The following is a 15,570-nucleotide window of genomic DNA, read 5'->3' on the forward strand; positions in this document are numbered from 1 at the left end:
GCACCTCGAACCTCGGCACAACGCTCGGCCGAAGTTTTTCCTCTCTTTACGACAACAGTTCAACATTCCTTGACGTCGGTATTCTTAGAATTTGATTGTCTCTATAAGGAACATCGTAAAACGGAGGGAATAAAGTTCCTCTTTCCGATCTCAAATTAGTTTTGAATGTTTAGTGTTTGTATGTAGGAACAGATGGGGTTCGACGGATTGATAGTAAATTCAACTGACAATATTCACTAGAATTTTCTACCAAAAAATGGTAGAAACGATATTTGAAATGGGGGTAGTTTGAAAAATTATTAAGTATTTAATGTCATTTTTATAACAGTAAACAATTATAATTCAGTAAACAACAATCATTCTTTATAAATGTATTTATAAAGCATTTGAATGGCATAAAACAAAAAAAAAAAAGACGTGTGGCACTCGGGGACTGCCGCGGTAAAGCTATTGCATGCTATCAATATTGTAATACTGTGATGCTATGCCTTCAAGCCACACCTCCGCGCGCGTCGGAGTGGGGAGCGTGAGGTTTTTCGTGACTAAATTTCTGGATTCGGTCCCCGCGCTCAAGGCCCGCGATGCAATAGCTTAAAATTTGACATTTTTGGTTTTATGGCATTCAATTATGATCTAAAGATCATGACGAAAAATTGTCTTCAAAAAACAAAGTATTTCTACATACATAAACTATTACCTATATAATACAATGTTTTTAATATAAATATTAAAAAAACACACCTAATTTAAACTTTGCACCAACCATCTTATCGTACTCGCTCGATACCTCCTACGATTTTCCGAAAGTTCAATGTCTTTTATATGTGGTGCTTTAGGATGTCGACAATATAAGGATAATTTCACAAATCTTAATATCGGGGGTGTAACTCAGTGGTAGAGTGTCTGCTTCGCATGCTGAAAGTCCTGGGTTCAAATCCCAGCACCTCCAATAATAATGTTTTTTGTTTTATTTTCTTACTTAAATGTTAGATGAAAATACAAAGAAATCCAACAACTATTTTTCTTATCAAACAGTTTTTAAATAAATGATAATGCTAATAATATCTTTTGATTATACATAAAAGTTATTATTACTTTCAACCATTTGATTTATCACTTATAATACCACAAGAGCTTCAAAATTATCGGGTATTTTCCGATAGGTTCGTTGCAAACAAATGAAGGAGTCAAGTTTTTAGTCAAGGTTAAAAAATCACGAGTGCGAAGCGCGAGTGATTTTTCCTGAAAAACTTGACGACTTTATTTGTTTGCAGGTAACCTTGAGGGAAATGCCAGCTAATTTTGAAGCTCGTGTGGTATTCGGGAGATTATTTTTCCGTCCCAAATGTCGGCCAATAATTTCACAATTGAATTGAACCTGTCAGTTTGACGTCAACGACCAGAGAAAATTTTCAAAAAATTATCAGTATAATACCATGTAGGTTGTACCACGTGACGTCGAATGGTGCAATTCTATTGGTCGATATTTGGGTCGGAAAAATAATAATAAAAACTTTCATACGAGATACACTAGATATAAAATGTTCCCTGTTAAGTAATAAATAACAATATTTTAGACAATATAGTTCAGGATCCATCGCCCATTTTTTTTTGAACTTGATTACTATCAAGCTAATTTTCCGTGAGTATAGCTTTATTTTGATGAGACGCCCAATAATTTGAGAGGTAACAAGGATAAAATGTGTTGATTTGATGGTTCTCAAATATTTATTACTAAATATAAAAATGAATCGCAAAATGTGTTGGTAAGCGCGCATAACTCGAGAACGGCTGAACCGATTTTGATAATTCTTTTTTTATTATATTCCTTGAAGTACGAGGATGGTTTTTATGTAGAGAAAACGTAAACATGTACCACGGGCGAAGCCGGGGCGGACCGCTAGTTACTAACTAAATTTACTAACTGAAATATCATCAAAATAAAGCTACTCACGGAAAATTAGCTTGATAGTAATCAGTAATCACGTGCAAAAATGGGCGAAGGATCCTGGACTAATACTAGAATAATTCAAAAGTGAAAACACCATCGAGATATAAATATGTACTAGTACATATATCTCGATGGAAAACACCGTGTAATAGAGCTTTGCTGATATTTGTCTAACTCAACGTGACATTTGAAAAATTTCATCCCCGTTCCCAATATGCTGGATTAAAACGGAATGTCGGTTTCTATGTTTCTCCTTTTATGTGTGTAATAGAATATTTTTGTTGCAATATTTATTTTTATTAAGAAATCTATAATAAATTGATATTTTATAGATACAAATAAAACACATTTTCGAAAATATCGCAAAAAGATTTTATTGGTCATTGAACAATTTAAAAATAACAAACAATAGGTACCTATTAATTAGATTACTTATAAAAAAGGATCACTCTAAAATGGCTGACCAGATTTTAATGAAATGTTGATATTGCGCTTAGTAACTAAAATTAAATTATTTTAGAATGCGGCGCGAAGACAAGAAAACCATTTGATATATTATAGCGCACATAATATATAAAAATGGAATCTAATAAATCCTACTAATATTATAAATTCGAAATTTGAGGATGTGTGTGTGTCTGCGTTTGTTACTCTTTCACGCAAATACTACTGAACCGATTACAATGAAATTTAGCACACATATAGAGGGTAACTTGGATTAACAAAAACTTTTATCCCGGAAATCCCACGGGAATGGGAACTATGCGGGTTTTCCTTTGAAAACGCGGGCGAAGCCGCGGGCGGAAATCTAGTACATTTAGAAGAGTACGCAAAAACACTCTTCACTTACAATAATTCTTAAAAGTCGTTAAAAAGAGTGTACTAATTAGTATGCCATTGTTTTTTTTCAAATTCTCTTTACCCATCGTTACTGGAATGATGCAGGGACATTAATGAATTGTTACTTAATAGTAGCTTGTTTATTATAATAATTATAAAAAGGGGTCTGAACAATGCTGCCGAAATTAAAGGTGTGTCTTTGATACGAGTGTAAGCGATTTGGAAAATGGCAAATTAATTAAAATTATTGTAAAATACACTTTCATAAATACCTGCAAAAGGTTACATGTATATTTTTATTTCATTTATGTATAATGAATAGATATTAATAATTCGAAATTATAATAATACTAGTGGTCCGTCCCGGCTTCGCCCGTGGTACCTACATGTTTAAACTATCCTATCTCTCAAGTTGGATCGAACTGCACATGGTGTGCGAATTTTATTATAATCGGTTAAGTGGTTTAGGAGTCCATTGAGGACAAACATTGTGACACGAGATTTATATAAAAAGTATATTAAGATTTCATTCAGATCAAGGCACAGAAGGCTACCTTTTTCCGTATCGGATTAAAGAAAAGGTATATCTAAACCTAATTTCCATATTCAACTCTATAAACCTACAATATTAACTGTTCCATAATTTAAAACACACTAGAACCATTCATAATAAGTATAAACTTAGTGAAAACACACAAAACTTCCTTATTATGATGGTTGCCATTTTCACAATATTTGACAGATGTCAATCATCATTGTCAGTTTTCCCGCGTTTCTCGGAAATATAATAATGTATTGCTTCTTTTATCATATCACGTTATTATGCTATTATTGTTTAGGAAGGATAATTTCATTTCTTTCTTCTTTTGCCTTTTTTATACTTATAGAGACAAGTTTCTAAAAACATAAGAAAAATAACGTGTCAGTGTGGTGGCTAATTGCAGTTTGATAGATTTGTCTTCATTAATTTGAAAATAATATAATCTGAATCAGAAAAGACTGATCGCACAGTCTATTCACACTTTAATTAGAGTAGATTGCAAATAAACAGAAATTTTAATTGTCCTGAAAACAGAGATACATTTGGAGCGCATTTTTTTGCAAGTTGCGCATTCACAGCATGAAACATTTTAATTAAGCCACAGCTAGAGGCACTACTAACACTGTTATTGTTCATCCTTTTCATTTTGTTTATAACGAATAACATAATATAACAATGGTGAAAGAATTTTCAAAATGTGTGCTCAAAAGAAAAGGCGAATACCTAATTAACAAGAGGTTTTGAAATTTGTCCTGAGAACGTTCTTGAGATTAGCGAGTTCAAACAAACAAACTCCTCAGCTTTACATTTTCTATTACAACCAAGGCATTTTGGACATCAAAATAATTTATTATTCGCTACGCGTATCCAAATTCCCTACCTTATTCCTAATTGGTGTTACAAAAACGTTAAAACTATCTGTACTATGTGTGAATGTGCAAACCCCTATTTAGAGATGTTAATTAATTATAAATGAATGTTTGTAAATCGTTAGGCCTATAGCTTTAATTGATAAGTGTTTGACTGAGCCCTCTACGCTCATTACAACGTGGGTACAGAGTAATGAAACACAGAGCGAGATAATGTTGATTATTTTATATAATTTTTTACTATATGTTTTGTCTAGTTTGTATATTGAATTATGATATGTGTTTTTAAAAGTATATAAATTTCATTGAATGCTTTTTTATAGTTTTAAATTAAAATAAAAGTGCAGTAAAGCGATTTTAGCAAACGGTGAAATTATTTATTATTTGATATCAGCATTAATTGTAAAACGATGCCATAGTATTGTTGTGATTTTTATTAATTAAATTTTAAGCAAATTGGTAACAATTCATTTCAATATTCCGCTAATAAACACCTATAAAGAACCTTTAAACTTATTCCTCATCCATGTCATTTAGGCCACAGCATAATTATTTATTTTATATAAAATGAGTAAACAAACGATAAAATAATAAAAAAGAAAAGCCTCTGTTACAAACTACTCTATGTCTGATAATCACCTATGAAATCGAATAAACCAGTCAAGCTTCTAACTTAAATGACGTTAAATCTTGAAGATTATTAGAAAACTCCTCGTTAAAAATGTTCACATAGCTCTGGCAATTATTTTTTCGAATACGAAATTGAAATAATTTATGAATTTGCGTAGGTATATTTATTTTATAAGCTACAGTCAGCGGATTTACTTGCTGTTTTTTGGATAAAAAAATAGGCTACGAATTTCTGTGCTTAATTTAATTAAGATCTATTTAGGCATCTTGGTGTGACATAGGCCAATATTAAATTAGTATACTTATATAAATTTAATTTATTTAATGAAATTCTGTATCAATTATACACCGAATAAAATGAAAAATATATGAGCACGGATATAAGAGACGTGTTTTAGTTTTAATTTTTTGAGGAACCTACCTTAGATACTCAATTTTGGTAAAAATATTTAAGTATCTAAAATTAATTAAGTAATGTGTAGGTAAATACAGATTATTACCTCCATATAATAAAAAATAATTTGGAAAATCCAAAAGTGCACGCCTCATAATTTTTTTATAATAAATATTTATTAATTATTATTTTTGTTTATTTAATAACAATTAAACCACATTGAATCAGACCCTGAAAAATGAAAGGGTTCTATTCCTGAGCATACTCAAGCGTAAGAGAAAAAAAAAGACTCGATTAGTAAAGTATTTCGGTTGCTATCGTGTTAACAAGAAAAAGGATCCGCACATACAGACACACGGACGTCCAAGACAGAACTTTTTTAAACTGTTTTTTAACTAGTTTAAATAACAAAAATGACATCAAAAATATCATGAACGTTAAAAATAGTGTTTTTTCTTAATATGTGTGTGTATGTATTATCTTACAAGTGCAATGTATGATACATAAAGACATTTTAAGTTTGAAAAATCAGATGTTTTGCGCGAAGTGACTGTAGTACCCACCTCAACGCTTCGCTTATGAGGCGTGCAAAATAAACATTATTTAATGTAAAATGCTTATGATATACAGAATTTCATCCAACATTTGACCAATATACGGGTTCAACTGTCAAACTAATGATTAAATTCAGTTCACTTCGTATAAACCAGTAACCACTATATAATATATTGGCTTAACTAAACAGTAACTATCAAGTAAAGTCAAGTGTCATAACTTAATATACTGACGCTTGGAACTGTATTTTGAAACTTAGATGCGTAGAGTAATTAAATAGAGAGATTTGATTATAATGGTCATCTATATATTAATTGGTGTTTTTGACATAATATTGTGATCTGCACCTTCCAGTTTCTTTAGATTTCTTTTCATTAAGTAATAATGTATTATAAAAAGGAAGGTTATATTATGTTCGCTTGTTTGATACCACTTTGATACTCTTAAAAAAAACTACTTGATTAAAAATGAACATCATATGTTTTCCTCAAAATATTTTATTTTGAAAATTGTTTTTTTTTGCTTATTAATTCTAGTTTACTGCATTGATAACTAGATTTCCGCCCGCGGCTTCTCTAACACGTAATAAGTTATTACGTTTTAGACAAAGCGGGAGCGGGATTAAACCTTCCCCTTGAATCACTCTATCTATTAAAAAACTGCACCAAAATGCATTGCGAGGTTTTAAAGATTAAAGCACACATAGGGATAGAGAAAGCGAATTTGTTTTATGCTATGTAGTGATTTCTCATTCTCCAATTCGTAAATCATTAAAATTAACTGATCAGAATAATAAGTCTTGTTGTATACAATTATGTTAAACATGTTGAAGAAGCAATTCTCGTTTGTTATTATTGAAACCTTATCGTTTCATTATAGGAAAATTCAGGTCAGAGTAATTAAAAGTAGAAATAAAAACACATTTTAGTTTCCAATGAGATATCGTAGATGCTGAATTGATGATGATTTTTGCAATTAAGGAATAGTAGTCTATTATAATAAAAGACGTGTGGCATTCGGGGACTGCCGCGGTAAAGCTATTGCATAGCATGCCTTCAAACCACACCTCCGAGCCCGTCGGAGTGGGGAGCGTGAGGTTTTTTCGTTACGGAATTTCTCGATTCGGTCCCCGCGCTCAAGGCCCGCGATAGAAGCTATGCAATAGCTTAATATAATATTATTTGTAGTGCGGACACACAGTGTAAAAAATTGAATATTTCATACATTTTTATTGTGTACTCATTTTACATAAACCCCGAATTATTCCTTAAAATTGAGCTACTACCGCGTTCAATTTATCTCTTAAATGCGCTTGAAAGCATACCTAAACTTTCCTTTTGCCTAATTTATAAGTAAATATCAAACCAAACACTATAATCCGCATTTCCACGAGTTTTGACGTTGTTTGCGTATCAATTAACGTGCGATTCCGTCCTTTGAAGACAAATTATCTCTGTTTGTAATTGCTCTGTGCATTGCATATACTCGTTGCCTCTATTCCCACTCTGACTAATGGACTAGTCTAACGTTGTGATTTACAATACCACACATATTATTAGACCGATAGATTTAAATGGGACTTGATGGTTGTTATAGACTATAGAGCTGGCAATTATGTGTTCTTCATCTATTTTTGTGGTTGTGAGAATAGATATTATTTTAGGTATATACAGGCTGTCCCACTATTGGTATACTAAGCGCGAAAGAACTTCTAGTATTGCATACACTGATCACGAAAAAAATACTTGAGCACAACAGGCGGTCGTGTATAGTCGCTTGTATATACGACAACAAAATTACGTCAAAAATTTTTTGCTAAATTTTTCCTGAAAATCTATGTTTTCTTCTCTAGCTTCGCGCAACCGACATATACCGCTTCGCTAATATGAGCATTTTGTCTATGAAAACATAATCTTAAACGATAGCTCACGTGCTGGTGGCAAAGTTGGGCGGGTTGCTTGTTATGGGTGTACACATAGAGTTTTAAGAGTTCATCTATTTGAAAAAAAAATGCGTCTGGAATTTTAAAAGTATTTTTTACGAACTCAGCGTGTGCAAAACTATAACCTCCTTTGAGCTTAATATACCAACAGTGGGACACCCTGTATAGTGTGTATGATTTAAAGCAAGTATCATTAGCAATTTGTATTATGTACTCATATGAATAAATGGGATGTATTCGTTTTAATTTTAATTCGTTTTATAATTATTCTTCGTGTTTTTTTTTTACGAAAATATTGCCAGAATTCAGGAAAATACTCAATGTACTAACGTTGTCAATTTATTGTGTGGAGCCATAAACAAAGATGAAGAAGAAGTACTAACTATGTAGACATAAGAGGAGATGGTTTTAACTTTAAGCTCGAACATTTCTGTACCAATGTCTAACAAGCATAAGATATTTAATTTAACTAATTAACAGACGAATATAGAACGAGACTGTAATAAATAGTTCAAATTTTACAAAAAAACGTTCATCTATATTCGTAACGAATTTGTAAGCAGACGTTATTAAAAAAAGAAAGAATTTTGTTGTTTCGGAATACATTGTTAGGGTTTGAATAGCCTAGTTTGTCAGCTATTGTCATATGACTTTAGGCTTATTACAAACGAACGTTTTGATAGGTTATAAGAACGTTTATAATTTAGTACTAAGTTTCTAGCATTAATAATAATTAAGATAATTTAAAAATAATTATTCTTACCTGTAATTAGTAGAGCCATCATTAACATTAAAATACAATATCTAGATTTATATTTTTACATAACGGTTTGGCTAATAATAAATAAATCCCATTCGATACATTTGCAAGTACACAGGGCTCATGAGAGTGAGAGCTATAATCGACCACTTGTCACATGACGTCGATTTCTTGGTTCTTGCGTATCGCTTTCATTCTTCATGACTTCCGGGAATTGCGATTAATACCTTCAAAGTTGTTCACGTGAAGTCGTGTTCAAAAGGCTTCCACGAAAATCTAAGAGAAATGTTTACGGTACAATCTGATTTATAAGGAAAAGAAAAAGAAAAAAAAAATATCTGTTGGTTGATTAGCTGTATATTTGTTACATGTAAATATTTTTCTTATATATTTATGGTATTATTTCTGCTTTTTGTAAAGTAGTAAGATGTGATTGTATTTTTTTAATGCCGAGGTCCGTTTTTTTTTTGCTTTTACGGTAGTTACACACACTAAAATAATGATTGGTATATAAAAATATATGTTCAATACTATATCAAAAAATCCCAGAAATACTTTTAGTATACACAGCATTTTTTCAGTAATAATCACCTAAATCGATGTATTACATTACGTCAACTAAATTTCTTCATCTTCATTTATATATAAGTCTTTACTAGTAGCACTTATGAGCTATAAAATCAGCTGCATAAAGCCCAATTATAAAACGCTTGTCAATTAATTAACACCCAACACTAAAACTCTTCGTCTGCAACCACCCTTACATTATCCACGTGCTTGTGTCGCAAAATAAAGACAACACCGTCTTCTCTTATTCAAGACTAGCGTGAGTGAAACAAAACGCCAACCGTGCCAAGGTTACTGACGCTTTGACGATTGTTAAGTCATCACTACATAGTATAAAACAAAGTCGCTTTCCCTGTCCCTATGTCCCTATATCCCTATGTCCCTTTGTACGCTTAAATCTTTGAAACTACGCAACGGATTTTGATGCGGTTTTTTTTAATAGATAGAGTGATTCAAGAGGAAGGTTTATATGTATAATAACATCCATTAAATAGTGGAGAAGTACTGTTATTTTTGAGGTTTCTAATGTGATGTCGTAAATAATTACAATTTTTTCCGCTTATATTGCAAACGCAGGCTGAACACTACAAGTTTTATCAAAATAATGTACTAAGTATTGTACACATTGAAAAGGTCTAAAGAAAAGTCCGCGATGGTATATGTCTATCTCTTATGGATAACCCACAATAACTTTTTTTTGTCATTTACTTTTTACGACAAATAATGGATAATTTTCGAAGCGATTTTAACCAATACAGCATTAATCCTTAACCAATTAAATACCTTGAATACATTGTTGATTTAATATAGATCTATATGGCCCTTTACACCGTATGATTTAAGTGAATATTTTCGAAGATATTACAGATTTAAAAATTGCGGAACGTAGCGTTTGCGGCGGTACCGGCCGGCCGTCATTGCACCCGTGCGAAGCCGGGGCGGGTCGCTAGTCTGCAATAAATTGAAGATTCAGAGGTGTTGAGTTTTTGATGACGGGTCAAAGGTCGCCAATTGGTCGTACGTGGGAGGCCAGTGGAGTAACTGTTTTTCTCATGTATATACGATCGGTAGGGATATCGTTATGTATTATTTTTGTTGTGTTATGTTTTCTATAATATGCTTATGTGTTGTACAGTATATTGAATATAGATTCTATGACATGTACTTATTATATATCAAGAAATTATAAATCAAAATCAATTATGATAAAGGCTGATTAGTCCATTGAAAAGTTACATTTGGGGTTGCGTTTTTTAGAGGACGCAATTTTATTTTTTTGATGTGTAGGGGGGGTTAACGTAAGTGTGAAGCTAAAACCAAGTTTGTGGGGTCGCCACCCTTGTCCCACGGCCGCCATCTTGAAAATAGCGGTTGATATGGTTTTTACGATATATCTTTTAAAGTATTTATCTGAAAAAAAAAATTATAAACATTATTTGTTGCAAATTAAATTCTCTACAACATTAGTCCAGTAACTTCTTGTCGTAGAACTATAAATAAAAAAGTTATAAGTGAAAATGTTCAGAAATATTTAACCCCTACGCATCAAAAAAATAAAATTGTGTCCTCTATAAAACGCAAGGCTAAGCCTAAAAAATGTAACATTTCAATGAGATTAGTGTGAGATAGTGCTAAATTATGCATTAATACAAATTAAAGCACGTGAAATTAATTTTCGTAATATTAATTGTAAACGAAATTATCCAGCCCATTATTAGCACCTATTCTATATATTATTATGAGTTGATCGTAATAAACTATGTGCCTTTATATGTTCATTTCAGTCAATTCTTTCTAAATTATAGTACCTAAGTATTATAGTATTTAATTTGGTATTTTGTTTCGCTTTACATTATAATACAATCAAAACAACATTAGAATGTGAACAATGTCAGATTTTCTTTTGTTCAATAAACAGAATGGATTCGAAAATGGCCTTCAACTTACGGAAACATATTTAAGGAAAACTGTGACGTGTCGTTGACACTTCTTTCCTTAACGACTAAACAGGTGCTAGTTATTTTCGGAGAAATTCAATCATATTATTCAAAATAGAGAGAAGAATTCATAGAGGGAAATCTTAAGGTGTAGAAATGAAATTTCGTTTTAGAAGCATTTTTGAAGGCGGATTATCCATATGTTTGTTGGTATTGATCATTATTAGATATTACTAGCTTACCGCCCGCGGCTTCGCCCGCTTTGTCTAAAACCTAATCACTACATAGTATAAAACAAAGTCGCTTTCCCTGTCCCTATGTCCCTATGTCCCTTTGTACGCTTAAATCTTTGAAACTACGCAACGGATTTTGATGCGGTTTTTTTTAATAGATAGAGTGATTCAAGAGGAAGGTTTATATGTATAATAACATCCATTAAGTAGTGGAGAAGTACTGTTATTTTTGAGGTCTCTAAGGTGATGTCGTAAAAAATTACATTTATTCCGCTTACATTGCAAACGCAGGCTGAACCCTACGAGTTTTATCAAAATAATGTACTAAGTATTATACACATTGAAAAGGTCTACAGAAAAGTCCGCGATGGTATATGTCTATCTCTTATGGATAACCCACAATAACTTTTTTTTGTCATTTACTTTTTACGACAAATAATGGCTAATTTTCGAAGCGATTTTAACCAATACAGCATTAATCCTTAACCAATTAAATACCATGGATACATTGTTCATTTAGTATAGATCTATATTGCCCTTTACACCGTATGATTTAAGTGAATATTTTCGAAGATATTACAGATTTAAAAATTGCGGGACGTAGCGTTTGCGGCCGCCCGGCTATGTATTTTATACCCGTGCGATGCCGGAGCGGGCCGCTATATTTTTATACCTATACAACGTTCACAATTTTTCTGTAGTGTATTTAGTATCAGCATTGCACCCGTGCGAAGCCGGGGCGGGTCGCTAGTAAATTATATACTAAAACCTTCCTCTTGAATCACTCTATCTATTAAAAAAAACCGCATCAAACTCCGTTGCGTAGTTTTAAAGATTTAAGCATACAAAGGGACCTAGGGAAATAGGGACACAGAAAGCGACTTTGTTTTATACTATGTAGTGATGATGATGATTTGATATGATAACAATTCTACTGTTTCGAATATTGATCCTTAAATGAATAGAAAATAAAATGTTTTCTAGAGTTTTTGGTACATGCATTTAATAATTATAGGTATCTGTGATAGTTATACTAGAGAATTTAAATAATGAAAACGTTTTGGGAAAAACATTGTTCAGCATACATTGTTTGTGTATTTTATATGATCTTTAATCTTTTGTAAGGTATGTTTTGTTGCAAATTCACACATTTTAGTAGATTGCAAAAGTATTTCTTTTTCCTAACTAATTTTTTTACAGTTACCAATACATTTTAAATTCCTAGCCTGATCCTATTTACCTTTCATTCGGATGACCGTAGATCAAACAATTTTTTCAAATTTTAAACTAAAACTTCATTTAATTTTCTTGGACAAGATTTTCCTTCACTCTGTTTTTTGTGTTATGTATATTGTTTTTAAAGGGGAAAAACTACAAGGGGTTGTGATGAATCGCCCCTTTACAGCCTCAAAGCTGATTCCAACCCCTCTGTATGATAATATGTGTTTATTGAACAATAAAAAAAACATTATATAAGTCGTTCTTTCTACAATATTTACCTTCAAAACAGTGATGTGATATTTTCCCATTATTAAACGTGTTATGGGACGCAGTTATGTATATTTTGTAAGTAAATATAAATAAAAATATCTCGCTGTCACTCATCCTTAAAAAATATATTGCTTTCATACAGGCTTGGGAATATCTTTTGTTATTTGTTTCTTGCAAGTATGTTCTATGGAAATAGATTTAGCAATGAGGTAAGTGTGATTTTATTCTTTTTTTACATACTTCTTTTGCCTATTTTTTTGTATAGCAAAGTCAGTTTTTTAAGTGTAAATCAAGAAAAAGAAGATTACTAATTCTCATTATAGTAAAATGCTTTGACAAAAGTATTTTTCTTGACTATTAACATGAGTTAATTTGTTGTTTTATAAAAACAGCTTTACCATACAGGGTTAGTAGATGTGATTTGCATATGAGGGAAAACCTTGATTTATTAGACTTAATTAAAACTAGCTAAATATATTGAAAGCGTCATACAATTAACAAAGCAGCGTTCTACCCAATTGATGTTGAGCTTGCAAATAAATCTTTAGCACCAAGAACAAACACACAAAGGGTTAGTAAATACAAATGTAACAAATGTTGACCCTTCCGTCGTTATATAATAAGCTCTTGCCGCTTCATTACTTTTGACAACCCTAACCGAACATGTATGGATAATTGTATAGGCTTAGATAAACATGTCTCATGTCGAGCTCACGACATCGATCATCTGATGAAGTCATCCGCTGTAGGGCTGGCACATGATTGTTTTATTTATCTATTTAATAATTGAGGAAATATGTAAGGGATAGAAATGTGAGCGCGTTGAAAGGTTGTGGAACATATTTATAAGAAAATGAAGAAAATAGGTTCACACACTTTACACACACAAACACAAATTTCCCAAAGATGTATGTACTTTACAATATTCCTAGGTAATATGTAGAATCTACTTACTTTTGTTATTAATGTTGTTCGTTGTGTATTATTAAGACAAAAATACTTTTATTCAATACTTTTAGATTCATTTTCTTCTAACTTTTCCTATATCCTAAGGTTGCCTGGAAGATATCGCTTTTTAGCGATAAGGCCGCCTATTTGTATCGCTCCAGTGTATATTATTGTTGTTTGATTTTGTTATGTTTTGTGTGTGCAAATAAAGTGTTTTTTATTTTATTTATTTATTTATTATTCAGAAGAATTTGGCGATAATCCATTAAGAAAAAAAGCTGTGAAACTAACTACTAGATACTACTAGCTGAAAATAATTATACAGTTTCTACCAACCCTACCCGATATAATTGGTAACCCTATTCCGATGAAATCTGTCTTCCGAAATAGACAGAGATAGTTTTACGATAGAAAAAATATTGTGACGCAGCCAACGAAGAGAAATAAAATGTATTTACGTAGTCACGTTATATTCCGAGGGATGTTAATGTATACATAGTATAAGTACAATGTTTATATTATAAGGGCCGATTTTTCAATGCTTGGATAAAACATAATCGTCGAATAATGTATAAAACTACCATTTTAAAAACGTATTCTAATTGCTCGTATTTGACAGTTTACGTGACATTTTAATATTATCGTGTAATACTTTATTGGACGGATAAGTTTTATCCAAGCATTGAAAAATCGGCCCTAAGTTGTGTAAGATATTCGGAGATAGGTATATAGATTATAGATAAGATAAATAAAACACTAGCGGTCCGCCCCGGCTTCGCTCGTGGTACTCATATAGCCTATAGCATTCCTCAATAAATGGGCTATCTAACACCGAAATTATTTTTAAATCGGACCAGTAGTTCCTGAGATTAGCGCGTTCAAACAAACAAACTCTTCAGCTTTATAATATGAGTATAGTATTAACTTGATAGATTTTAACGCGTTAAGAACAAAAAATGATATCGTTTTATACATCTCCAGTTAGTTATATGATATAATATAATATGATTTACGTAGTTTAGGGATGTGGTTTATTTTTCTACGTAAATATGTAATTTCGTGTAGCACCAACAACTACTGCTCACTTATAAAATATTGGTTACTTAAATTCAAATTCGAACTCAAGACTTTTTTATTAAAGTACAAAACTGCGTATCAACAGATCGAGTTTTTACCGCCTAGCTTTTCGCCCACAGCTTCTCCTGCGTAGTCAAAGAAAAACCCTGTGTAAATGTGTTCCATGTTACCCTCTATGTGTGTGCCAAATTTCATGAAAATCGGTTCAGCAGTTTTTGCGTGCAGGAGTAACAAACGAACAAAATTACAAACTTTCGCATTTATAATTTTAGTAGGATTTTATATGACAAACTTGTTATCCTACTAGAATTAGGGCTGATTTTTCAATCCTCGGTTCATACTTATTCGTCGAATAGCGTATTAAACTACCATTTTAAAAATGTATTCTTTGCCCGTTTTTGACAGTTTACGTGTGACATTTTAATATTATCGTGTAATACTTTATTGGGCGGGTTTTAACCATGGATTGAAAAATCGTCCCTTAAAAAGTAGATTATTTGCTATATTTCCTACTAGCTTTCCGCCCGCAGCTTCGCCCGCGCAGTCAAAGAAAAACCCGCATAGTTCCCGTTCCCGTGGGATTTCCGGGATTGCGTCATTTTCCCGGGATAAAAAGTAGCCTATGTATCAAAATACCTCCATACCAAATTTCATGAAAATTGGTTCAGTAGTTTAGGCGTGATTGAGTAACAGACAGACAGACAGAGTTACTTTCACATTTATAATATTAGTATGGATTCAACATACGCACTTAGTACACACGTCCTACATTACATAGCAAACGACAACTGCATGTATGTTTTAAAACGAAACTATTGTGGACCGGTCATGAATA

The 15,570-nt window shown here is 32.0% G+C and overlaps 1 non-coding gene across 1 annotated transcript; it reads left to right on the forward strand.

Annotated features, from left to right (window-relative positions):
* The first annotated feature begins 877 nt into the window (after window positions 1–877).
* Window positions 878–949, forward strand: TRNAA-CGC (transfer RNA alanine (anticodon CGC)). Its single transcript has one exon. It is a non-coding gene; the product is annotated as a tRNA-Ala (tRNA).
* Window positions 950–15,570: the final 14,621 nt, after the last annotated feature.

This window comes from Colias eurytheme, chromosome 8 (genome assembly GCF_061535395.1).
Source record: "Colias eurytheme isolate Ceu_HAF_F1 chromosome 8, ilColEury1 Martin Lab GWU primary, whole genome shotgun sequence".
Taxonomy (NCBI): domain Eukaryota; kingdom Metazoa; phylum Arthropoda; class Insecta; order Lepidoptera; family Pieridae; genus Colias; species Colias eurytheme.